Genomic DNA, 26,976 nt, shown 5'->3' with positions numbered 1-26,976 from the left:
GCCGGTGGGCTGCCCGAGAGGTCCTACCACCAGGCTTAGCAGGTTTTCTGGGGGAAACCCTGCTTATTCTTATTTGCTTGATCATAAGCAAATTGAATATATATATTCAATGGTATATGACAGTGTTTTTTCAAACGTCATTTTTGAGTAATTTTGACAGCCCTAAACAGCCTAATGCAAATCTCAATGCATGGCCCTTCTCATGACGACTACAACACACTAAATGCAGTCACTAAATGGGAGTAGTGGCAGAAGGTCCGGTAGGCCACAGCTCTGTGACTGAGCGTGTTGGTTGTCATCTACAACACAACAAATCTAGTCTGGAAATAAATATATTATTTATTATCAACATAATGTATTGTGTTTTTATTATATTATCAGTAAGTAACAACTCAAAATGTAAAAAAAAGATTTTCCGGACGATTCAGGTTGATTCGGGACGGTTAAAAATGTTTTAAAAAAGTTAGTTTTAATCCCTGCTAGACGTGCATTAATCTATAATGTGTTTTGCTAGAATAGAATTTCTGTATGTCCAGTGTGTACAATTTACGATTATTTAAGATAAAATATTATATTATATCTATATAATTATAATATATAAATATAAGTTTACAATCATCAGATTCTATAAATTGTTATTTTTCATAACTCAGAAAGAACCTTCTATATTTATATCAGGGTCAGCTCTATGGAGGCCGCCATTTGGGAGCACCAGGAGGCGGCAGCAGGAGACATTTACCTAAAATGTAGGTAAATGTCTTGTGATATTTAATATCAACTCAACTTCTTTCGAGCACAAAATTCAAGCATTTGCAATTACCCATGTCATGTAAATTTAACAAAGTGTACATTTAACTGTTTTTACTCACGCACACAAAAAAAACAAACAAATGCATGCATGATGCTGGAGGTTTATACATTTGCATAGCATTATACAGTGGTGTGGTGCTGTGGTCTAATATGGCACAATGGCATGTGTCCATTTGCATGCTTGTCTATCATTAGATGGATTTCTCACAATAGAATAATAATAATCATGGCAGCACCACAGGGAGCGACAGTCCCCCCCACCACCAGCATTACCCTCATAGGGACCCTGCGAGTTGTGTTAAGTACCATGGCAGTCTTTTGATGTCGAAAAGACCACAACTCAGAAATGGTAAACAGCAAAGATGAACCAAGATCTTGCTCCGGGGGAATCCACAGAGTAAGTGTATTAGGAACGTCACGCATAATGTGTCTCAGCAGTAGTGCATTTTCCTGAGCTCAACAAATCTTTACAAAAAACACAGAGGATTGGGATTATGACAATGATATTTTAGATATTCAGCTCTTCCCCAGTGTTAAATTATCAGAAGACGGATTTCACTAAATAAACAAAAATAGAAAAACATTGTTTTCCTACATATATTGTACATATAGTCCATATTGTTTAGGATTACTGTATGCCTTCAAAGAATATCTGCTTTTATTGGGGAAAAATGTAATAGCTCAGAATAAATGTTTGATTTTTCTCTTCCCATTCTATCTTCAACTCAATGCCTCTTCCCACAGTGTTCCATTACGTAAAAGGTTTATGCAATGTGAACAGTGAAGATGGCCATGAGTCATAATAACACTAAAAGGGGGATAGCTAAAGTAGCTTTTGAGTTTTTTTTCTTATAATTTCAGTCTGTAGAATGAATCTTTGAATGATTGCTTACAGGCTGTGATTCAAGCATGACTCTTTTCATGTAAACATTTCAAATAAAGCAGCTGCTTTTCATACTCTGACAATACATTATGAGAGGAAGTGGCAGGAAAACGTATAAAATCTGGGTCTGAGGAATGTGTTGTCATGGGGTTTTACATTATTGTGTTTCTGTAACACACCAGCAGACAGATTTCATTTTGAAGTGACAGTCTGATTCTGCTTTGTGACTGATAGGTCACAGTGGTTTTACGACTGTCCCTGCACACACAGGCCAGATGTGAAAAATTCAAATGAAAAAATAGTATCGACCAGGTTAAGTGACTTCAATGTAAAAGACGAGGGGCGCATTCTTCTCTCTCGTGTCTCAGTTTGAAAATCTATTCAATTCAATGAGGAGCATTCACTGAGCAAATTATCTAAGGGGCATTTATGCAGTTAACCCACAGTTTTTCCCAAATCAGATGATGTGTGCGAGCTGTCACATGAACACTGTGTGCAAACACTATGATAGAGGGAGAAAGAGGCAGACAGGGAGAGAGAAGGGTAGCAAGATAGAGACCCCCACAGTCCCAGCTGATAGCTGATAGCCTCTGGTTCTGAGTCCCAAGGCCAATGGGCTGATGAAGGATGCCACCCCCCACCGCCATATATGTTCTGAAGACCCATGGCAGTTGGAACAGCGACAGAGGTTGAGGGGAGGACGGACACAAAATCAACACACACTGACATGGATGCAGTAACAACGCATCGCTTAAAAAAGTACACCATTTCCACCTAGATTTGCAGGCCACAGCACACAGATGGAAATTGACATGGGGGGAGAGTGGGCAGACTCCAACACCACACTCTGAGTCCCCGTCACACTATGGCAGACTGGCATCTATAGACTGGAGATGCAACAATAATTTACAAATTGTCTAGTCAAAGCTGAATTTGACAGTGTTAAAAGGAACCACGGCTATGAAGACTTTAAGGCCCTAATAAGCCATAATTGTTCTCTTATATGTTGTCAGAAACACATAAAATATTGCCATTGATTCAAAAATCTATAATATTAAGTACATATTTTGACATAAGTAGGACGCCATGCTTTCCGTGCGCAATGTGCTCTGGGGGCGATGACGTATAATGGTTGCACTTGGTAGAATAGCTATTGACCTCGTGTTTGTTGATGTGCGCACAGTTAAAGTAATTATAAAGTAAAATGCCACATTGTGCTGCTTTTGGATGCAATTTCCAGTCAAAAGGGAACAAGGGGATTGATGTGAGTTCACACTGCTTTCCTACTGACAAGATGAGGAGAAAGAAGTGGGAAGTGCCTGTGGACGGACACAACATCCAAAAGATCCAAGGTTGTGTTCTCAACATTTTTCTCCTGATGCATTTGAAGCTTTTAGTCAACCATAACTGCTGAGAGAGCGCACAGAAGCTGCTGGGTATAAATGAAGACTAAAACTAAATGCTTTTCCGACAATTCTCTCATATAAGGAGCATAAACGCCCTCGTGAGCAAGTGCAATGCGCATTAAAAAGTACCATAGACAAGAGACACTGGATGCTCTCCTGAGCAGACAATCCGCTCAGTTGCCGCTTCTGTTAGCGTTAGGCGAACCATCGGACACGCCACTGGTCACAGAGGAAGCTGATAATTCACCTCTTCAGTCATTTAAGCAATCAGTAAGTGTAACGTTACAGTGTTACTCTCAGCTAGTTGCTAAATCATTACCATCACAGTCAATACTTCATACACAAAGCTGTGTCATTCACACATGATTCAAGCCCTGAAGCTAGTGAATAACAATGCAGCCACATAACGTTCTGAAATGCACAGTGGATTATTAAAAGACAAAACGTGTTTTAATCCCCGTATGTGAATAAACACTAACTTTACGTAGATTAACAACGTTAATGAAAACTCACCCCATAAGAAGACAGAAGGTTAATAAGAGGTTCGGGTGCTGGCATCACGACGTCATCATCTCAGACAACTACTGTGTCTGCTAACGTTTATGCTAAAATGTTAGCATAAAGATCGCTATCACGTTAGCATAAAGATCGCTATCTCAAAATGCTAACGAGTCCACTCACATAGCAGAAGTGTGATCTGTGTCTGTCTCTGTTAAGAAGTACAGCCACAGTTTAATTCTTCTGCGGATTTTCCTTGTCCATCTTCATTCAACGGTGAACACACACAGCAGCAGCTGCAGCCTCAGCTAGGAGCATAAGTAGCATGTTTTGTATGTGTTTTCTTCGTGACCGTCAGTTGATTGGCCAAAAACAGAACAAAAGCTGTGGAATGTGATATCACCACACCCTAACTAGGAATCGATAATATGCAGTGTTGGGGTAGTTACTAAAAAAAAGTAATTAGTTAATAGTTACTTCTGTAAATTGTAATGAGATTACTTTACTAGTTACTGGATTTGAAATGTAACTTCACTACTGATTACTTTACTTTCCCGTTTCTTAATGTACAGTGTAGATCAGGGGTGTCAAACGTACGGCCCACCAGGGGGTCCAGTCCGGCCCACCGGATAAATTTGCAATTTGAAAAGAAAAAAAAAAGAAAAATTCTGCTGTTCCTATGTTGTCTGCTAGTGGCGCACTGTTATAGTCAGAAAAGACAACACTGCCACAGAACTAACAGCAGAGGGCATCTGGGTCTGTAAGTGCCATTTTGTCCTATCATTATTGGAATCTTACCCGCTTTTCTTTTGACCCTGACACCCTCATCAGCGAAATGTCTTGAACTGTCAAAGAAGAGAAAAGTGGACTCAGAGTGTCGGATTTTACAAGATAAATGGACCTTTTCCTATTTTTTCACAGATGTGAGTGGGAAACATGTGTGCCTCCCAGCACACGCAAAATTGTGTGTAAACGGCCCACATTGCATATGCATTAAGGCAAGAACGCTAAATGGGTTGCGAGTGCTATTTTGCCCGTCTGAGAGGCGCAATCCTTGTTGCACCCTGTGATCAGCATTAACGCAAATTTGTGTGTGCAATCCAGTTTGCGCAGTTTTTGCATGTGCAAAGCTTTAGTAAATCAGGCCCTAAATGTTTTAATCACAGCCCTACGTTGTAGCAGCACAGCTCAAGGGAGATGTGGGTGTGATGCAGAAGACGTAGAAAAGAAACTCTTCTCCCATCCACCAGCGTAGGCCCCGCCTATCAAGTGCTGTTGAATTTGAAACCAAAACTTTTGACTTGAAAGCAAAGAGGACTGATTTATAAGCAAAATGGTTGTTTTTACTTACAAACATTAGTTTTGATTGAATTTCAAGAAATATATTCTCTCATATATTTTTTTTCATTTGCAACCTGTTCTGTTTTGATATCTTTTTTTTTTTTGATTGCAACTTACTGCTTTTTGCTCTATTTGATTGAATAATAAAGGAACAGAATTCTCTCCATACAAATGTACTTAATTTTCTGTTTCAAATAGCTGCTACTTTAAACAGATGTGAGGAGTCAGTTTATGTATTCAGAATTACGAAAATAAAATAAAGTTTAAATAATTTCAATAGCTTGATGTGTTTCATTTATCTTAACAGGCAGGCCTGTGTTTTCAAGTTCCACATACCTGTGACTAAATGTTTTGCGACATTCCTACAAATAACTGTTAAACTGAGACATAATGTTGTTGAAATTGTACATACTTTTTTCAAGAAGTCTAGGTTGTTCATAGCATATTTTGTAAAAGGACAATTTATTACATTTTCATTTCTTATAGTATACTTGTCTTCTTTGCGCGAAAACAAAGAAAAAAATTTGAGTTATTGTTACTTCTATGTAATAATGCTATAAGTTTACTGGTCTGGCGCCCTTGAAATCAAATTAGGACATATGCGGCCCCCAGACCAAAATGAGTTTGACACCCCGGGTGTAGATATATGGACAAACATTACTAGTCTGCCCAAATAGTGTTTATTGTATAATGTATACAAAATGGCATGTAAAACCATATGATCTAACGCAGACTGGATCATTTCTCTATGCGCAGTTATATCCCCACATCCATATATAGACACACACAAATGATGATCTTTATGACGAGGATCGAGAAGAGTCACGATGAAATACAGGGGATCCAAGTAGATCTTAGTGAAACGTGTTGACATATTCTCGAGAGTGGAGTTTTCATTGTTTTCACTCCGTGGTCTCAATATTTGTGTAGAAGACGCTTTAGCGCTGTAATTAAGGGAATAACAGATGCATCAGATGAGCTGATCTCTTTAGTACACTGCTCAAAGAGAGAGAGAAGAGAGTTCTGTCTCGGTAGTTCGTAATCTGCGCTGTTTGTAGCCAAGTTTCGCTTTTGCGTAAAAAGACTTTCCAGCATTTAATAGGTGCCAATCCACCTCACATTTTGTTGGAATCGTTTTATTGATGTTCCAAACTTGAGTTGGATAAACAAGAAGAGGAGGACACTCGGTCTCCTCATTAATGTTTCGCTCAGGTTCAAATTGAAGGCTGAACAGTCACAACAGGGTCCCGAAGCCCGCTAGTGCAACCTTATGACGACACTACCCAGAGTTCATTGCGACGTTAATAACAATGGCGACCTACGAGTTAAACTATTTTTACAAATTTTATAAAAACTAAGACATTAAGAAGGTTTTTCATGTCACTTTATTATCACTGATACTAACATTTATCTTTTAAGAACTACAAGTCTTCATAGCCGGGGTTCCTTTTAAGAAATAGGTGTATGAATGAAGAGTCAGGTCCAGGTGCCATGAGAAATAAATAAATAAATGTATCACTGGAAAAGGGAAAGTGAAAAAAAAAAATCACTCAGTCTACTGTTGCTTGACAGCAAAAAGGTCACTGGTTCGAATACCGGGTTGACCAAGAGCCTTTCTATGGAGTTTGCATCCTCCAAAAACATGCAGAGGTTAAATGGCCACTCTAAACTGACCTACGCAGGTCTGAAAGTGAGAGTGAATGTCGGTTTATCCTGTGATGGACTGGCGACCTGCCCATGGTGTGACCCCACCTTTTGCCAAATGTCAGCTAGGATTGGCTCCAGTTCCCTCCCGGCCCTCATGAGAAGGGTAAAGTGGTAGAAAATAAGTGAGTGACGTTGGGAAAAAGGTTCATACATAACGTATTATTTGATTTGATATGCTTAATTCAGTGTAATGCTGTTGGCAGGGACTCACGGTGCTGCACACACCACTCCCAACGAGGGCTATGGACATTGGTCATTAACTGCCCAACACGGTATGTCCTTGGCTTAAAGAGGGAATGTGTGAAGACGATCTCATGGCTTGTGGACAAGGACATTGAGACATTCTGACCATTATGTGCATGAGACGAGCATGACGAACTGTATCCCAGTCTTGTAGTGTAGTTTGCAAAGTCAAGTTTTAGCAAAAAATAAAGAGAAAGCATTAGGAGCTACACTCAAGTAAAGGCCCAACAGCAGAGAAGAGGATGACGTTCAACAGCAAGACGGCAGTGTCCTGCAGTGGACTGGAGAAGAGAGGAGAGGGAGGCTCAGTTCCCTGTTCATACGGCTGATGTGTGCTACATCATATAGAGTCATGAGACATGAGATATTCCACAAATAATCCTTACTGTGCAGAATAAGAAAATGTGTGTGGTTTTGGACTGTAGACTGTGGAAGCACGTGGTGGAACAAAGGTTAACTGACCCCCCCAACTGTCCTGGTTGTTAGAGCCTATCAAGACAGATGGAAAAACAAGGATATTGCAGACCAGGCCTCCTTCCGGCAGCTCGGGGATCAAAAGATCAGCTCCAGTAGCTTCCTTCCAGCAACTACAACACCAACTACTCTTTAACACCTTTAAATTGACTGTTTCTTTGTGATCTTGGGAAACATAATTTGAGTCTGGATTAGATGGAGATAAAGGTTGTAAATTGCATTTCAAATGGCTTATTTTAGCACTTTAAAACAACATGGTAAACAGGCTCGTTACACAGAGCTTACCACACAGCTACAAGGAAGTTTACCTTGCACACAATTCAATTGTTTGTCTATACAAAGCAGGGGAGTTGGAATCTCCAGTGAATGCAGAGAAAAATCTACAATGCAGCACCAGGAACTGAATTCACCAGGGTATATAAGCAATCAAAGGAGATCTTTTTATCTAGTAAATTAGATTATAATATATTCCTTTGATTTATGTATGTCTCATTGAAATTCAGTTAAAAATGCAAGTCAGCAAATAGATGTTGTTCTTAACTTTCTTCTTTACTTTTCTTTATGCATGATTATACTTAATAACACCATTTTACTACATGTGACAATTTAGTCACCCACTATTACTACATCTCTGGTGTCTGTGTCACGTAAAGAACAATAAGAAAACAAGGTTGAAAAAACAATGACTAACTATACCACAGCATACTCATGTTTGGTTTACATGTCTTCAATGTGTGGCTCACTCACTTTTGAGATGATGCACAGTGTGATCCTGTGGTTTCTCTTGCACGAGGGACGAGGTGACTTGTTAAGAAGGTGCTAAATGACTCAACCTCTCAAAGTCATCACCTTTGCTTCCAGTCTACCATCCAAAACCACACATATGTTCTTATTCTGCTCAGTAAGGATGATTAGTGGAAAATCTCATGTATTGACTGAACCAGGCCTTGTTCTAGACTACCATGACAACGGAATTTAGAGATGATGGTTGATTACTGGCTTACAGACTTTAAATCGTGTTAGTGGGGTCCTCTTTAGTACTTCAGTAAGTGTTTTTAGGTTTGTAAACATACAGTTAGTATGCATACAACTTAAAATGTAAAAAGATAAAATGAAATACTTTTGAGCTTTGGGATGTTGGGAGATGATTTGTTGGGGCAGGCAAGTTGGTGCTCTCATCACTACAGCATCATCATCATAAGTCAATTGAATTGAACAACTGACTAAAAACATGGGTCATAATAAGCTGCTTGCAATCAAAACCTAGACTTTTTTACACAAGATAATATACAGTATTGTATATGTATGTAACCAAATGCTGTGTATATTTTAATAACGTTGTGTCTATACTGTATATTCTATTGTACTGTTTATAATCTTAATTGTCAATATTTTTTTATAGGGATACAATGCATGTTTATTATTTATTACCTTTACCGTGACTGTCTTTGCTGCTGTTAAAATGTAAACTTCCCTGCTGTGGGATAAATAAAGGATTATCTTATCTTATTCAGTAGGTCTTGTTTTCCATTTAAAATCACTAATTGAAAAAAAAAAAATGCAATTAGAAAATTGCAATGGCTGCAATTAAGGATATATTTTATGCAGGACATGCGACTGATAATTGTTTCAGAACCAGTCATTTAAAGCTCCCATAGAGTGGTCCTATCACACATATATGTGAGTTATGGAGGTCTACTTAGATACATTGACTTGTTTTTATGGTCAAAAACCTCTGAGTTGCTGCAAACCAGCCGATTGAAATCTCTCCTCACTGAAGCTCTCGCCAGTCGTGCTGTTTCAGACTGAAATCTCACCCTCAGAACACAGACAGTGTTGTGATTGGCCAGCCAACAAGAGCTTTCCCAACTGTCTTGTGATTTGCCAGGTACCTGTAAGTGATGTAATTAGCACATCAGCACATTAGAAGTGCAGCTCCCCCTTTGGAACGGTGGATGCACTGCTACTCGTTATGAAAACATTGTTTTAACTAGGGCTGTAATCAACCAAAGAAACTCTTGTTCGACTAAAGCCCTAAAATTTCAACTAAAAATCAACTAATCGGGAGGGGGGGTGCTTTGCGAGTGCGGCTATTTTAATTTGAAAGGAGCCGCACCCGCAAAGCACCTGTGAGGCTGCGGCTCTTAATTTGAAAAGACCTGTAGCTGCAGTTCAACAGAGTCTGACAGCTCTGACAGCGTTTTGCATTACGTTCATCTGCACAATACCATAGCCTGTGATATTCGAAAATAATGTACTATGTCAACTAGTGATATCAGCACAATAACTAATGAGGAACAACGAGCGAGACTGAGGAGCTCAGCTGAGACACAAATAGACCGCGGGAGGTTGTGGCTGTTGCAGGCAGGTGTGTCTGCAGTTATTAAACCAATCAACGATTATTAGACTAAAACATTGAAATATGCTAATAATTCTGATATTTTCATACTCAAAACGGACGGAGCTTAGTTTTTAAATGATGTGTCATGTTTGTAGTAGAGCTGTGAAAAGCAAACTGTTGCTTGCAAAGTTTGTGTTCCACTTTTTTACCGTCATCTACTTTTGAAAAATGCTGCCACACTGCTGATGTCTTTGACATGGATGTGATAGGAGGACTGACTGTAGCCTCAAATAAAAAGTTTAAAATTCACGTCTAATTAATGGCAACGCTCATCTGTCCACGGAGCGACAAAAACCCACTGGGCTGGATTAAACCAAAATAGTGGAAAGCAAGGGGGGTGTTCTCTGAAGACAGGCAGTGAAACACGGGTGCTCTAAAACACCCCTATTAGACTTGGTACTTTCCTCCTAATGAAATTCACCATAAAAAAATTAAAATAATTTAAAAAAATGAGTCGACCAATTAGTCGACCAGTCGACTTTGACTTTTCAGCCCTAGTTTTAACAATGTTTAAAAATGGCTTTGTCACGACTCCCCGCCTCCAGTGAAACACCTCCACAACGGACGTTCTTCTTCTTCTGCGGTACAAGGTACGCGAAAGGATGTGGTGGACTAGTGCCCGGAGCAGGAGGATCTGCTGTGTGATCCTTACGTAACGATTCCAGGCTGAGAATACAATAAAACGCAGCATTCTCAACAGTGGCTGAACTGTTTGTTTTGAAACTTTATAATCTATTACAATGTGTATATTGAACTAAAGCTGATATGTGTCATGGTTTTTTTCCAAAATTGTGCTGCCCTAATTATTCAGAATCACATACAGTGAAGCATATTGACGTGTCCTGAAACACAGTGTAGGATCATAGTGATGAAAGCAGATTAACAGCAGATTTGTAGTGTGGCTCTGCTTGGGGATCTTCACTTGCTGTTTCTCCTGTGTGGTCCAGGTGGCAGAGGTGAATAGACCTCCAGTCCCTGCTTGTTTGGAAGAGCAGGGGAGACAGGAAGAGACAGTGCGACTTAAGCTGCTCTGCCCTGCTCAGCAGCACATGTGCTGAGTGAGCCAAACAGGGTGGCTTACCACCACAGGTCTCAGTCAAGGGCAGGACAGTTGAAAGGTCACTGTTAGCTGCCTTGCTATACAAATGTTGCCTCAGCAAGCAATATATTCTCCTTCTGTACTTACATAAAGTTAAGTTAGAGGGCCGAATACATACTAGAGATTCTCAGCAAGGACTGCCACTCAAATTAGTTTGTTAAGTCAAGGTGAAATATGCTTTCATGACATGTATAGTTACTGTTTTTAAAACTTAAAGACTAAGGTGGGGCGATATGGCTTATAAAAATTTTCAATATTTTTAGGCTATATCGTTGCTTTTAGCTTCTCCCTCGTTTAGGTCACCCAAGAAGATGATCCGCACATTTGTTTTTATTTTTAAATGCCAGAGATATATCAGCATATAATGCTACACACACAAAATAACATATCTACTCATTACAATCTGTATCACATGCTTAAAATACAATTATATATCTTTCATTTCAGACAACGGCTTGTTAAAATTAAATGAATTATATTTATGTACATTAAACAATGAAATTGCTTTTAAATGTGGTCAAATTTCACTGTTACACAAGTAATTAGGCTTAACATGAAAGTGCTTGTAAGTGACTTGTTTTGTATATGTCATTTTGTTGATTCCATGTTATATTTAATCAATAAATATACATAATATTTAGTGCATTTCAGAAATGTATTTAAATCTAAGACTATATCTTGTCTCATGTCACCATATAGATTTAATATCAATATGTTGCAGAGTCCTAATTAAAACAGAAAAACATTAGCATGGCTCAATGAATTTCTAAAAACAAATATATTTTAAAGCTCCCATAGAGTGGTCCTATCGCACATATACGAGTTATGGAGGTCTACTTACATACATACATTTGTTTTTATGGTCAAAAACCTCCTAGTTGCTTTAAATGAGCCAATAGAAATCTCTCCTCACTGAAGCTCTCGTCAGCTGTGTTGCTTCAAACTGAAATCTCACCCCCAGAAGACATTGACATTGGCCAATACCTGGAAGTGACTTAATTAGCACACCAGACACTGTCGCAAGTGAAACACCTCTACAAACGGACGTTCTCCTTCTTCTGCGGTACAATGTACGCAAACGGATGTGCCCGGACTAGTGCCCGGAGCAGGAGGAGCTGCTGTTCCGGAGAACCGTTGTTTACGTAACCGGACCGGGTTTTTTCAGAGATCTCGCTGAGCCCGAGATTACAATACAACAAAGCGTTCTCAGCAGTGGCTGAACTGTTTGTTTCGAACCTTCAGGGCTTCATAAACGAGATACACACCAAAAGAACAGCGTTAATTGGTACTTCCGTTCTATGGGAGCTTTAATGTTGTGTCGATCAACCACTCCATGTATATAAGTGAGCAACATGTTAATACAGTTTGAAACCCAGTGCTTGCTCATGCCCAGGCTAATGAATCACTAGCATATCAAATTCTGAGAAACACATACAAATGCCACACAGACAAGGGTCAACTGAACAAATTTTCTTGCAGTGCCGTATGAGTCACCGTGATATCCTTACCCTCTAAATAGTTTATTTTTAAAGATTGAAGCTTATAGCACAAGAATAAAAATTATTAAATACCCATTAATGAAATAATGCTAATTTATTTACCAAACAACGACCCAGGACATTTCTTTTCAGTCAGCCAGTCTACAGTTTACTGTGGTCTAAAACATTATCTGCAAGGCTCAAGATTCTGCATCCGACCTCCAGGTCTCACAGGAGAATGCTGGAATCTTCATATTGATGCACCAATAAACAATGAATCATGTTACTAAGGTTCTTTTGTTGGTCAGAGAGAGCTGAACCTAACACCAAATGCCAGTGTTACACACACTACACACAATGTACCTAAAGTTAAAACTAATTATGTACAGATAAAATAGACAGAAGGAGAACAAGAGTCAACATTTCACTGCATGTGGCTAATTGTTTCTGTGAACTTAAGCACAATTTCTAATATCTGCACCTAATTAAAACCGGTTTCATTAACCAAATCAACCACAACTCTATATTAATATGTACTAATGATTTTCCACAACACTCAACTGCACTTGAAACTCTTGCCAAATGTTCACTACAAACAGCAGCTGGCACTGTTAAAATGTCACTTCAGTGCTACACATTAAAATTCAGCAAATAATGCAAAAACAGCTAAAAATGTATTCACAACGATGTAAAAAAAAAAAAAAGATATAAACCGGTTGTAAAACAACTGTAATCCAATATATTGGATATACAAAATATGCAGCAAAAAAAAGAACATCTCAGCTTACCAAACAGTCAAAGAAACACTATCCTCTTTATAGGATCAAGAAGGTTCAGCTTCTATCGCTTATTTTTGATTCAATACATCCTTCGCTTTCAGATTTCTGGTGTTTTGTCCTCCTTGGAAAAAAAATGTCCTGGGAGGAGAAGAGTGGAGGAGAGGAGACTTTCACTCAGTGATTCAGAGGCATCGTGTGAAAGCCAGCATTCTCTTTCTGACAACCAGCGTTAATTGCAGATCCAACTCGCCCACACACTCCACATTTCTCCTGGAAGGAGAAGCTGAGGCACTGATACTGAAGTGGGATGAGGAGTGCAGTAAAAAGATGCTGCAGCTGCCCATTCCTCACACCGTCACCACCTCTCATGTCTCCCCCTGCACTGAGAACTTCTGCAAAAGACACTAACATGCACTTCTGCACACATACAAAAACACAATATGTAACAAGGCTAAAATATTTTAAAACACAGTCATACTGGTTGTGAAATATCATCCATCTTACATTAGAACATTCATCAGCCCTTGATGAAAAGGTACAGGGTAAAATTTTATAAAATCTATTATATCCACTCCCTCTATGTTTGTGTAAAAGGTAGAGGTCATTTTAGTAAATTAATAAGCTCTGAATTATTAATTGGCTGGACATTTTAAAACCCATCAGTGTCGGTGGACCCTGGCTCCAACAGTACAGATCACCACTATGCATGGAGGCTCTACAGGCATAGTCGCTACTAGCTAGTAGCAGGTCTAGCTCAAATTATGGCTATTTTTGCTCATTTAATAGCCACTTTTGTTAAAAATGTTTGTATGTAATTTTCTCCTGAAGATGAACAACCAAAAACAACTGACACAAGCAAAAAAGAAACTCCGGCATATGAAAGAACATCCCAGCCAGCATGTACATTTGGGCCCCAATAGGGTCATATTTGGGCTGATGATATGGGTCTCAATAGGGTTTGTCCATGTTTTCCATGAAGGCCACACCCATGTTTGCCCAATTCAAGCTGATGCCCACTTAGCACCCTTTGCAGATCGGGTGCCTATTTATCAATAACAAGCTTTTTCAACTATCATTATTCCATCTGCCTTAAAATATCCACAATCAGTTGACCTCTAAGCAAAGATAAAGCATTTGAGGTTCTGTGAGGTTAGAGCACTAGTTCAAATGTATGCATAAGAAAGATGATGACCAGGACATTATCTGTGTCCTCACATCTATCACGTCCATCCCTTACACTCAAATACAACATAAATTGTTGAAATGATATTCATGTCATCCACACATTAGATATAAGAGCTCACGTGATGTGGATCATAAGCAACAAGGCCCATTACTGACATGGCCCATGGCAGCACAGAAACTAATGAGTGCAGATTGGAGGGCACTTTATGCGATGCTTTAGAAATCTCTTGCAAACAGCTGGTAATGTAATGTACATGCCGACAGAAGAGCAGTAACATAAAATGGACAGTGGAAAAAAAATGCAAGTGCGCTTTGATGCTGCTGAAACAGGTCCAGTCCCTGAAGCTATTGTTCAAACAATAAAATCTGTCATTGGTTCAACCACACCACTATAGGGTGTATACAAAAAGTTGTTTCATGCTTATTGTTGCAGTCAAAGAACTGTTATAACAAGGATGCTGATATGAATATGTTGGATTTAAACTATACAATAACAGAAAAAGCACTTTACATGTTCCAGCATGTCCACCAAAAGGATTCCAAAGACTCAATTCATACTGGTATCAACTCCGTGTTAAATTCAGTCACAGCTGCAGCTTTGAAACAATATTAATGACTGATAGATTTGAGAGGATCGTGTAGCTGTTGGACATTGCTCAGTCCTCGCTGTGACATGACCAGAGGGTTAAGGTCACAGGAGACCAAGAGATTCAAAGAAGTACTGCACAGCAGAGGTAACAGTCACAGTAAGCAAAGCAACTGTGCAACATTTTATATGCAATGCTCTGTCCCACCATCTGTCACTTAAAATAATAAAAAACAAGGTCTTCAAGTGAGTTTACTCACTCAAAAATGTATAGAAGACACAAGGTTGGATTCCATGGATATTTGGAAAAAAATAAATATAAACGTAAATATGTATGTAATCACAGTTTTTACACTTGCGGGAGATGGAAAGATTGGCAAATCACCACAGATAGTGTTTAGAAATAACATTTTCACTGGAAATGGTAGAAAAAGCAGTCTAGAGGAGGAACGTGTGGACCAATGATGAAACCACAACATTCCTATACTTAGTGGAAGAAGCAAATGACAAATAATGACAGAAGCAGCAACAGAAACACAAAAGATCAAGCGATTAATATCAGAAGCTAATATTTACATCATCAAGGCCGCAACTTCTAACCCTTTTTCAGAGATTTTTAAATCTGGCACCACCTACAATGGCCGGAAAATGTATGTAAAATCACTAATTGCAATTTTTCTGACAGACCTGCAAAAAAGATTTTGCTTTTTTTTTTAATGCATCGAGCTGAAGTAGCTTCAATAATTATTATAATAATTACTGTGTTGTAGTTTGACAAAATCACACAAAAGATTAGCATATATACATTAATGCAGAGGTGAGAACAAATTAATTATTTAGAGCATTTATTTCATTTCAGGCCAAAGTACAACAACAATTTGAGTTGAGGCAAATGGTGTCGTTTAAAATCTGAATTGAAAAACGTGTGTGTGTGATTAACAACTTTCATTCAGAAGCAAAACTAAACATTTTGTGATCTCACTCATTGTATAGCGATAATTCCTGACTGATTTGAAACTTTTTAATTGTGTTACATTAGATCTCACTTTTGGCCTAATACACACACACACACACACACACACACACACATTGTATATACTGTACATTGTAAATATTGCATTAACATCTAAAAGGATGACATGTTTTTGTGGAGTGCAAACATACCATTTGCTTCTAACACTGCCGGTGTGTGTTGCTGTTGTTGCAGCAGCAGCAGCTCAATCATGTTATTACAAACACAATGATTACTATTTTCCCTGTTTGACAAAGTACGCGGGTTCACACTTTCGATCCCGGTTACTTTTTTTTTCCACCAGTAGATCTTCAATCTTGACGGCAGCAAAAAACGCATCACTGTTTACGATAAATAATACAACTAATAATGTTAACAACGGTCATAAAAAGTTATTCCAATGACAAAAACAGACAGAAGAGCACGTGCAGTCTGACAACACACACCACATGAGCACCGGGCGGATCACTTGACATGACACTGCTTTAGTTTTCTCATATCTTAGTCCTCAGCGGGAAGAGAAATGAAATCATGTCTTCAGATCTCTCTCTCTCTCTCTCTCTCTCCCTCTCGCGCTTTTCTCCTCTACAGTAAGCGGCGCTGCCACTCCACACACACACACACACACACACACTCTTATACTCACTCACTCACTCCACGCAACATTGTTTCTATTTCCGTTACTCACCTTTACTCCCAGGTCACTAGCTGTACATAGACACGGTATCGCTGGCTCCGCTTGATAAACGTAAATTTCAGTTCGCATTTACTCGCTCACTGCTATTTTAGGGGGAGCTGACAAACTCAGGGTGAAGACCAGTCTTCCTCTTGTCACTGAGGCTCCTCCCCCTCATCTGACGATCTCTCTCTCTCTCTCTACAGCACACTCCCACACACTTTCTCTCTCGCTCTCTCTCGATCACGCACACACACGCACTCTGAGGCAAAACACACTTGATAAAGTCCCTTTTCACTCCGAATCCATCATGCGTTGCTCAACAACTCGTTTTTACTTGTCAATAAATACTGTTCTTTGAGTCAAAAATCAAGAACAACTTTGGTTTAACTAACACTGATGACGTAATAGAAAAGTACAACTAACTGACTTAGTAATATTACGTTGTTTTGTTCCTGCTTCGCTCCAGTTTCGGACCACTACTTTCCCATTTGTTTTGCTCTGCTCAGCCTCATCACATTAGACACGTTTGACGTCATATCGCTAAGACAACAGCAATGGAATTCGGTTTTGACAGGTCGCCTCCGTGAGCCAATGAAAGGCTGCAGCGTCCCTCTTGTGGCCAATCACAGGATGGGGGCGGGACCTGCTTGGACTTCTCCATATGAGCCCGTCACGTGTGTCCATGTGCAGGATCAGAGGTGTGCAGCATACTGACGGAGCTCAGTGTCCTGCTGGACTCACTCTGGTCTGACTGAGGCAGGTGGGACAGAAGAGGACAGCACAGTTATTATTTATGCTGCTGTGTTTAATATAGATGTGAAGAAACATGACATCAAGTTGCCAGCGATGCCCAGCAACACAAAACAATAAGTAACTCTAATGGTAACCACTTAGTAAAATGGGAAATAGTATGATGGTAATATCATCTTATTCAATCATCATATGGATTACTGAACAGAACTACAGGGTCCAGGGGTTCAGGGGTTCTGAAGCCCAAGCCTCTGTTTTCTGTTATTCATGCCAGGTCTGTGAAGCCACATAACCACAGCTGGCCCAAGACATAGACAAACTACAGCTAATCACCACATTAAACATTGAACTGGTTTACTTGTCACTGTTACTACTGTTGTATTTTGTTATTTTTCAATTCACGTTCATGTGTGAATATGAGAGTGCAAATTAAAACTAGGCCATTTGTGTGATTTTACTTCTTTGTAGCACAGTAATAGCTTCCCTATAACTACAGAAAATGTGTGCAGGACAATGGCTGGAATTTCTATTTAATTATGTAGCAATCATCTACTTTGATCCACAAACATTTTCACATGAAGGTGTTCTTCTGATAGAAGCAAGTAGAAATGTTGCATTACAAAGCTATTGCCTGATACCAGTTTGGAAATGACATGGTATTCCTGTAATATTATCTTTGGTTAGAAAATCCTGCCAGTGGAAAAGATGTTTATTTTAACATTAACAAAACATTACCTTTCCATTACAAACTATTACCATGTTGTTACTGTACTGTAATGTAAAGTGTTACCAGATACACATAAGATTGTTTTCACAACATGAACATGCATACATTTTTGGACTGGAGGAAACCAGAGAAACTGGAGAAAACCCATGTGCACACATGGGGTGAACATGCAAACTATACACAGAAAGGCCTCGGTCAAACCCAGGTTCAAACCATTGACCGCCTTGCATTGAGGCACCAGTGACAGCCACCATGTTCACACCAAACATGATAAAAAATCTGCTGCATGACCAAATTACTTATGGTCAATTCTCGTCAGGCAGTGCAGTGGATGCTACATCACAGACATGTTGTCCACATGATGTCATGGTTTAGAAATAGTGGACAAAATTAAAGCTCAGTGAGGAATTTTCTGTAAATGAATTTTCTGCTTTTTAGCTAACATTGTTTTGTATCGCTCAGGGTTTAACTGCAGGTTAAACTTCACAAAACTCAGACAAAATAAACTGTTTTGTGTAAGAAAGTATTGTTCTAAGATGCATTTAGCAAGGTCAGTTAATAAATACTAGACTTAATATGCTGCCCCTGTGTTTATCTATTTACATCATACAACATTAGATGAATGTAAATATTTTTTTGTTTATGAAGTTGCCATCTATAGTGGACACAAGAGGGACTCTGTTAATCATCCAACAACACATTGATACTGTCTTGCTTTATGCACCTATTGAATGGGTCACCTTAATCATTATCAGAAAATGTTTTCTTTAGGTGCCGCCACTGGTTACAAAAACCTCAAATGTGCACAAATAAGCATCACAGTATCTTGTAGAGCCTTCCTGCACATGCACAGACCTTGATGACATAATTCCTGATGTGTACCTTTGTTCCAGATGGGTTATGGCAGCGGTTCCCAAAGTGGGGATTGCACTCCATAAGAGAGGGGTGGAGTCATAACAGGGGGGCATGATGAGGTCAATGATGCATGCAAATGAGGCATTCTGCACTGGTTACAACTCGTGGATGCGTTTGTGAAAGAGAAACATGAAGGTTTTTTGTGACTTTTGTCATTTTCCTGTCATGTTTTCTTCCTCCTCCAATTCAACTGAAAATGTCACTTGTCAAGGGCAATTAAAAACATGTACAAATAAGCTCATTATGTTCTATCAGTCAGCATGTGTGAAGAAAATCTGAAAATGGATGTGTGCACTATTTGGATGCTGTGGCCTTATTAGAAACATAAGCTCTGGTTACCCTTTATTTAGCTTTGAAGAAAAAGACTTGTCCACACACGGGGGCCTGCATGAGTGTGTGATGAAGAGAGACCACACTGAGAGTCTCAAAATATTCACTTTTGTGATTGATAAAGCAAGCTAAAAGATATTCCTCTGTCAAGCAATGATATCAGATAAAGAGACAGTGCTTATATATGTGTGGTTTGCTGTGGTAAAGGAAAAGGAGTTTATGTTTTTGGCCTTGTTTGTCTGTCTGTGAGCAGAATTACTTCAAAAGTAAAGGACACAATTTGACTTACTGGGGATGTAGTTTATGGCCCTAAGAAGAAATGTTTGGATATTGGTGAGTGAGTGTGGGTCCTTGATAGAGCTTTCTCTGTTAGTGAGGACGTTCTGTATTGATTTCAAAGGCAGAAATATCATGGCTCCTTTTTAGACGAATGGTATCGATACAGGTGAAATGCACACAGACTGTTCCTCAACATTGTAATCAGTAGTTAGATTCAGGTGCTTTTCGAGCAGTGCACACACAGAGAGATTGGCCTTCTACTTTATATTCAACTAATGCAATTTCCCCTTCTGACAAAACACTAACCCCCACCTGTCCCCCCACTACTTTGAAGAAGATCATCGTATTTATGGCACCATGTGTAAGAACATCAAGTAATCTGCTTTAACAACTTTTTATATTATTACCACCACCAATGAGGGCATGTTCTTGGCTGTTGGCTTTGGGCAGCATTTCTCAAAAAGTAACAGACAGATTTTGATGACATTTGCTGGGGATGTAGGCAGAAATTATTAGATTAGCATGTTGACTTGGACACTGATGCAGATTCACAATTACTAAAAATAAAAAAATGCTAGGGGAATGTACAGACAAACAGAAATGGGAAACTAAGCGTCCTTGGCTGAGGATTGCACTCTCCCGGTGCTTTCTCTAGTTTAATACTTGTGTTTCTGCATTGTGTCTTCTACGTGTGAGTCATGTAGTATGTGTACTACTGGGAATGTCCATTGCAATAACAATTGCAATAACAATGAAGGAAGAATGAAGAAAGAAAAAAAGTTTAAACCAGGAGCATGTGCAGTGAACAAATGTGCGTGCAACATTTCTCTACTGTATGTGTTGAAAAACATACTTCATGGAAATGGTATTTGTTGATGTACGTTATGTCTTCTGTTGTTTACAAGGCCATATGTCCCCCAAAAGGTAGTATACCAACAGCAATGTATGTTCAAAATACCACCATTTCCCTTTAAATAAACATTTTGTCCATACTGAACATCCCCTGAACTTGGAGTGACGTCACACCTGAGTTCACCATGTTCCAGTTGAGAATTTGGGAAAAAAACCCTGTAAATGTATGTTGGGCTAGCCATTCTAAGCCATCATTGGCAATACCAGTAGATAACAATGTTTGACGTGGTATTTTTCACAAATACAACAGAAGTGTTACGAACAGTAAAAGTAGCAGTGTGTGTATGATTGCAGCCATCTTCAGATCTCGTGCCGTGGTTAATGAGGTGGGAAATTCCGAGTTCTGAAGAGTTCACTTAAGAGTTATTCATTATTGGCTACTTTATGCCTCATGTCAGGGAGAAATATTTTATTCCTCTTCATTTATTGCAAAGCTGTAGTTACAGCAGATTAAGGTTGTACCTATAAAATCTAAAATTACCTCATTAATATGATGTAGTGCTTTGTATCAGTGATTTAATGGCAACATTGCCCAGGTTGAGTAGTAAAACAATGCAAGATCATTTAGGCATCCTCTCCCAATGACATCCTGTTTCATTACACCGCATACTCTCTAATGAAGGAAAGTACTGCTGCTGCCCTGTCTAAGTCATTTGTATTAGTCTAGTATACTCTGCTCCCTTGTGAATTGTGCTATCTTTTTCACCACTTAGTCCTAGTCCCAGAGGAACAGGTCGAGTCTAGCCTTCCTCATTCCTCCTGATTGCTCAGGGCTCCAGGCCAAGTATTCACGACTGTCCTTAATGACTTTTAATGCCCATACAATACACTTTCTGCACTAATAATCACAATGCGGAAAACACAAGTTTAAATCGCAACAGAAATGGTGTCATCATCAACAAGAAACTCCAATATGGTGGAACAGTTTGGTTCAATTTGGTTTAGACTACAGGACTGTATTACCCTGCACGTGGCTTAAAGCCATGCACCAGATCAGGTTAAATGAGGTCGGTCATCATGGCCACATGAGGTCATGTGGTTTCTCTCTTCCCACCGTTCACCTGAGCCTTGATCCTCTTTTGCTTTACAGCGCAAAAGGACAATAAAGGACACAGGAATTCCACCTGCTGGGCTTTTAACAAAACAGAGAGGCAGAAACAAAGTAAAATGATCTTTATTTTTCATTGTAGGTTGCAGCTAAATTCACATTCAAATTATGTGTGCATCATTCCCACTCACAGACAGAAAAAAAGAAAATAGGCAGAGTATATACTAAAAACCAAATGTGCACTGTTATTGTTCTCACCATAACAACAGTGATGCTTGATTTATTGTAACCCATCTGCTTTTCTCTGTCACAAGCACACACACACGCACACGCACACACACACACACACACACACAGCCACACATCTCAGATTCTTTTATAAGCCTATTGTTTTTCCAATTACCAAATGTGAGCTTTGGCATGTTTTCATTGAGAAAATAGCAGCACATTTTCGGTTGTACCTATAATTTTTTTTTATAGTTATTATACTGTTATGGCAAATTAATTTCCTTTATTATGTGGGTGGCTCAGTTTGCATGTGCATGGCACCCAGAGGTGTGCTTTTACAGCAGAGATGTTGTTCCCAACACCAGCTCTAATAACGTCGGAAATGGATGTCGCAGCCTAGTCCTAGTTACAAGCATTTAAATGTCCAGTGATGGAAGTGTGGTTGTGAAAACTGCCTCGCTGTACTTTAAACAGAAACATTGATATTCAATTTAATAAGACTATGAAATAAAAAATATTTAGCAAATTTAGCTTTGTTGTTGGCCATGCAAATATGATTTTATGTTGGTGAAATTATGTGGTCGTACATATTTACAAGCTTCCAATAAGTTACTCTTATACAACATGTGTATAACGCTCAAGAATGTCTTGAAGAAACCAATGAACAAATTTGTATTTGACTCCATTTCGGTTTAAAAGAGAAAAATTATCTAAAAAATATTTAAATTTATGAAAACTTAAAAAGCCTCATTTGTTAGTTAACATATTACACTTCTTTTTTATTCTTAACCTTTTTGGAATATTAAAGGTTAAGAAATTAAATTTTATAGCTGCCCCTATTTGTTATGCCAAATGCGTTACTTTGGATAAACACGCCCCCAGGGACAATGCACTATCCCAGAAGTGACATCATATTGAGGATGTGACATCATCTGCCTTTTATCAGGAAGTGCTCCTCTCGTTTAATGAATTTTTATTGAGTTGTGTTTAGTTTGCCTGAAGGGGACGGTCATAGTGTCAAAATGCGTAATATCATGTACTTAAAAGTTAAACATTTTAAATTAAAATATACATATAAACAATCATATGAGCAGGTCTAGAATGCACACCATGTGATGTCATGGTGTCAACCACATGGCTAGTAATGGCTGCCAAGGTGACCTTGAGTGTCTCCAAATATAATGCATTATTATTATCATTATTATTATAATTATTATTATTGTTATCATTATTATTATTATTGTTATTATTATTATTATTATTAATAATAATAAAGCACAAGTTGTCAAATCTGTTACTGTCAAACCTGTTACTATTAACCCTTTCCCTGCCATGTTCCCTTATTTACAAGAATTATTCATACGATACATTATTTTAAATAATTATAGATAATAATCTTATTTATATTAAGAATAGCATCTTTTGTCCCTAAATAAGTTTGTAATTTTAATTTATGTTTATAACAAATTAATACCGTTGACCATTGACCTGATATAGTACAGTCTTCAATGAATCATTAAAATATGTTAAAATGTGAAATAACCTATTGTGAACAATAAAAGTGATTTAATATGAATTAGTATTTTACATGCTTTTGTTAGGATGCCTCTGTTTGCAGCAGAAAAGCATGGAGGGTTTCCCATTCATAAAATCCATGTTTGGGTATATCATTTGTCGTTGTAATTGCTTTAAAAATTCGTTCATATAAATCACATGTATTACTTGTCATTTTCTAAACACCTTGAATGTAACCAGGGCTGATATATCTTTCATAATATACCAGATTTATTCTGAAATGTCACTTCAAATACTTAAATAAAATGTGGTGTTGGTAACGCGATTGACAAAACACATAATTGATTATTTTGGGAAATAAATTAATAAATAAGATAGCCAGAGATGGCATGACAGGTAAGGGTCTACTTAAACCAAATAAGTCCTTAAAACACAATAAAAATAATACTTTGAAAATCAGATTTTCAGAATGCAAAATGGCACCTTTTCGTAGAATGACCCAAATATTATTCAGGACAAGTGTGAAACAGAAAGAGATAAGGTAGAATATTTTTTTTCAAGTCCACAGAATCACACAAAAGATGTATGAACATGTATAGGGTGTTAATATTAATTGGCATCACATTTCCATTGAACTGAGTGGGTAAAGACCACGTGTGTGTCACACGTGTCTCACCTGCTTGTTGCTGCTGTTTCCGTATCCTCCTGCTCTCTCCTTGTTATGTCTGCAACTCTTCCTCTTCTTCTTTCTGATGACTTTGTTTCAATCTGATCCTTGATTTACTTCAAAGCCAGACCAGCTGGCTTTGGATGCTTCCGTCCGAGCCCTCCACGGCCCGTCCTAACACCCTGTTCCTCCTTTTGTCCCTTGGTTTCTGTCGGCAGAGAAGAAGGATGGGGGGCGGTTGCTGTAGTTTGAAGAGCAGAAACCCAGATGGACATGTCGGGCATGCGTTATGTGATGAAGCTTGGCTCAGAGCTTTCTGCACCAGCCACAGCTGTCAGTCATAATTCCAGAAGGTGTCGAGGATTTTTTCCATTCTCAGAGGGCCACAGTGAATACACATTTTTTTTTTGCTACAGTGAAGAGTTTAAAAGAAAATAACTGTGTACTTGTGTCATAGCTGGTTTAAAGCAATAAGTCTTTTTCATGTTGATTAAAAAAAGAAAAAACAACTTTTTTTCTAGTATTTTGTCTTGGGGAAAATTATGACAAAGCAAGTTATGTATTTCAACAAGTTGCAGGGACATGCCAAACAACGGTTTGTTCCAGCAGGGCTTTACAGTGCGACAGCTGGCATTTCCAGCATTACTCCAGACCACAAATAGACCCAGATGCTCTTTCTCTCCAATTAAAAAAGAGCCAAAAACACTTGTCTCATGTGGCGGGCTTTATTAGGCCGCACAAGTCAAGTTTGATCTACAACAGGATGGTGTGGAGAGAAGTAGATGTTTATTTTGTAAATGAGCAAAAGCACAAACTGATCATTGAGTCACACACACACACACTATTCTGAGATGGCAATCTTACCACCAATCTCTGAAATAAATAACATTTCATTATTTGTGGCTCATTAAAGCAGCCTCTCTGAAAATCCCTCAACACCTCTTCTCCCATCCACGTTCCAGCGCTCGCCACACACCACACATTCAGTCATGAGACAAACTCTGCCAACAAATGTCAGACTGCAGTATTATGTGTCTTGAGATAATGACATGAAATATAAAGTTGCACATTGTCTACAATGACATTTTGAGATTATGTTCAACGTGAAAGAAAGGGGAGTGAAGGGGAGAAGAATTGGACACTTTCCTTTTTGATAAATCTTATAGTCAGAGCTGGCTCAGGGAAACCTGGACCATCCCTTAGTTATGCTGCTATAGATGTAGACTGCTGGGGGAATTCCTGTGGTGCACACACACTCACTCTCTCACACTCGATATATGACTTCATTATAAGTCATTAAACTTGTTCTTCTCTCCTGAGTTTGTGTCTTCCGTTCCTTTCCCCTCGCTCTCTCTCTGTGTCCTCATCTTACAGGTTGCAGGATCCATATCCAGTTTCAAGGCTACTATTATTATTATTATTATTATTATCATACATGTCATCACCATGGCCCTGTGATGGACTGGCAAACTGTCCAGGGTGTACCCCGCCTATCGCCCTATGTCAGCTGAGACAGAACCCCCCCGCGACTCTGCGGTGGAGGATAAATCGGTAGATAATTAATGGATGGATGGATGGTCATCACCATTATTATTATGCTATAATTAAAAGTCAATATCAGTAAGAAAATATAAAACATTTTCAACAATTTCTGCTGCTGCTTATATAAATTATATCAGTTCTATAAACATGTCATCAGTGACTCTAACTGTCCTATATAAACTTATAACTTGATAATCTGCTCCTGGTCTCCTTCTGTCTCTACCTCATCTCCCTCTTGTCCCCCACCTCTCCTCTGTCCCCCATTTTTCCTCTCACCCCAACCGGCCGAGGCAGATAGCTGCACATTGTTGAGTCTGGTTATGTCAGAGATTTCTTCCTGATAAAAGGGACTTTTTTTTTCTTCTCCACTGATGCTTAGTGCTTGCTCATTGTGTGAATTGTTGGGTTTCTCTGCTCTGCATGATGTTGTCGATGCCTTGAGATAATGTATGTTGTGATATGGTGCTATACAAATACAATTTAATTGAATTGATTTGAACACAAGCTCCCTTCAAAGAAACATAGATACATTTAAGGGCTCTGAAACATAGTCCATTTTTGTGTCACAGATTACAGACTTTGATTTCCTGAAATAACCTAATAAAATAAATAACATACCAATTTCCAAACATTATTTTGTCAATGTCTCCACTAATAAAACTAATGCTATTCCTGCTTTTGCCACTCATGCGTGTTGGCGCTGCACTTCAATCACCTACATTTTCTCTTCACCAAGTTGAAATATTCACCCAAACGGATGGTTTCAAAGCAGTGAAACCAACCATCTGCAATTATTTTAAACACATTTATTGAACATAAGTCTGAAAACAGAATTCTAATGCTGGACAAAATGAATTGTTGCAATCATTTAAGCTGAAATAATAATAAAAAAAAATATTCACATTTAATTGATGGTTTCAAAGCACTGAACGGATCATCTGCAATGATTTTAGTCATTTATTTAACAACAGTCTTCGAACAGTGTCGTATCTGAGCAGCGATGTCTAAGAGAATCAAGATCAAGTTCTAAAAATACTCCATGTCTCACAGTCTGTGTCTCTCCTCTTACTACCCACTGTAATTAAAAGTAACCACGGTCCTGTCGACTCTAAATAGCATGGAATAGCACACAACTGCTAATGTGGAGGAACACCTCTTGAAATGGAAGCCCTCATGATATCAGTGTAGTGAGAAGAGTGGAGCTACTGTATGAGAACACCAGTGACTGTGGGTGAGTAAAAACGTGTCTGGTTTGCTGCGATGGTCAACTGGATTTGTTCACGGACAGCTGTTGGATGATTTTCTCCTCTTTTAATCCCGCTTCTCTACACTCTGCAGTGGGTTTTGTTGAATGTCTGTGCTCCTCCTGAGGCAGAGAACAACAACGCACAAAGGTCCCTATATGAGGCGACGATCTCTCTGGAGATTATACCCATCTCTTGGGTTTCCTAATGTATTCTTCTCTGTTTATCACACCACCGA

The 26,976-nt window shown here is 38.8% G+C and overlaps 1 protein-coding gene across 6 annotated transcripts in view; it reads right to left on the bottom strand.

The window, feature by feature from the left end:
• mef2aa (myocyte enhancer factor 2aa) overlaps positions 1-24,039 on the bottom strand; it is a 99,321-nt gene extending 75,282 nt beyond the window's left edge. For 4 of the 6 annotated variants that reach the window (XM_083894140.1, XM_083894144.1, XM_083894143.1 and 1 more), the window contains exon 1: positions 16,591-16,737. The gene's annotated coding sequence lies outside the window, so the exon portion shown is untranslated. Of the gene's footprint in view, positions 1-16,054; positions 16,199-16,590; positions 16,738-23,961 lie in introns of those variants that run through there. The other 2 variants (XM_083894142.1, XM_083894141.1) reach the window with 2 other exon arrangements.
• Positions 24,040-26,976: the final 2,937 nt, after the last annotated feature.

This window comes from Microchirus variegatus (genome assembly GCF_963457635.1).
Source record: "Microchirus variegatus genome assembly, chromosome: 8".
Classification (NCBI taxonomy): domain Eukaryota; kingdom Metazoa; phylum Chordata; class Actinopteri; order Pleuronectiformes; family Soleidae; genus Microchirus; species Microchirus variegatus.
Note: the sequence above shows the minus strand (reverse complement) of the source record. Positions and strands in the feature narration are given on the sequence as shown.